Source organism: Echinops telfairi, unplaced genomic scaffold (genome assembly GCF_000313985.2).
Source record: "Echinops telfairi isolate 266 unplaced genomic scaffold, ASM31398v2 ScPeMD7_7422;HRSCAF=8460, whole genome shotgun sequence".
Lineage (NCBI taxonomy): Eukaryota > Metazoa > Chordata > Mammalia > Afrosoricida > Tenrecidae > Echinops > Echinops telfairi.
The window spans coordinates 1,546,136-1,547,587 of record NW_022111322.1 but is presented as its reverse complement, the minus strand read 5'-3'; positions in this window follow the sequence as shown (position 1 = coordinate 1,547,587).

Here is a 1,452-nt window from a genome sequence, read left to right as displayed (position 1 = left end):
TGGGACCCCCACACTGGGGGGAGCTTGTGCAGCACTTGTGAGGAAGAGGACTGTGGAGGAGAGCAGTGCTGAGTTCCAAGCAGGGTGCGGTGGGTGGGTGGCAGGGCTGGAGGATGAGGGCTGAGGAAGGGCCGCTGCATCTGGTGGCTGCGGGGATCTCAGGGCCGACAGATAGGGGCAGAAGTGACACCTTCAGCAATTACAGGAAGCGGGTCCTGAGAGGAGGGTGGAGAGAAGGCACAGCCCCGTGCACGTGGCTGGGAGGGCCCAGGGTGGGCCTCTCTCCTGGGAACGCTCAGCCCCTTCTTTCAGTGAGTCTGACTGGCCAACAGAACGGTGTGCTTCCTGAGGCTTCCTCCACGAGCCACAGCTTCCAGGGGATGCCCAGGCCTGTGGGGTCTCCAGCTGTTCTGGAGAACGAAGCTGGGACAGACTTGGTCACTGGAAGGACTGGGCAGGCCCTAGGTCAGTAGGGCCTATGGTGAAGACGTCGTGGTCTTACAGGCCGGGGTGGCCACAGGGTTGGTTGTGGACTGCAGGGAACTGGGAGGGGCAGGGCATGTTTTAGTGAGCGGCCTGAGGATGGGGGTGAGAAGAATGGAGGCTGGCCCCTCCCACCCAATGGCACTGAACTCCCTCGGAGCAAGTGACTCTTGAGTAAGGCATGTGCGAAATGGGCCAGGGACACCCTGTGGTGGGCTTTCGCCAAGCCTGGGAAGCCTCAGAGCAGTGAGTGGACACCTGGACACCTGTGTGCCTGTAGGAGCTGGGGTCTGAAAGACTGGATGGGAGCATGAGAGGGGCCAAACATGTGGCCACTCTGTGCAGGGACTTCCCTGAGAGATTCAGGGCCAAAGTCCCCGAGTGCAGCTCGGGGCTGGGGCCGGTCTGCCTTGCTACGACCACCTCCGCACCACCAAGCCCCTGCCTTTTTCCCAGAGCATGGCCCCGGGAGCAACCAGGGCAGTCCCAGACTGGAGGCCTGGTCAGACTCCCTCATCCTCCTGAGAAGAGAAATCCCCCTTGACCTAATGTGATAGAAGGGCAGTTTTGTTTTGCTTTCTTTCATTTTACCTCTGGGAAACGCAGCATTTGTTTTCCAAGAAAGGACAGAAAGAACTGGATTTTGCAATAGAAGTTTCAATAAAAGTAGGGGCATGGACAGGCTGCCACAGTGGTTTCTTTACTTCCTGGATAAATTTGGGGTGCACGAAACGCTCCCATCACACCCTGTGACGGGTCATCGGGTATAGACTGGTGAGGGGAGAAGATGGAGGTCCAGAGACCTGCACCCTTGGGACCAGCAGGAAAACAAACTCAAGGACAGAAGGGACCGTCTCTCAGAGAAGGCATCTACTGTCCGGGTAGCACACACACAAGCACCCCTCCTACTTAGAGCCGGGGGCCAGGCTCCTTCAGGGCCCCTGACTCTCATGTGCTCCAGCTGCATGT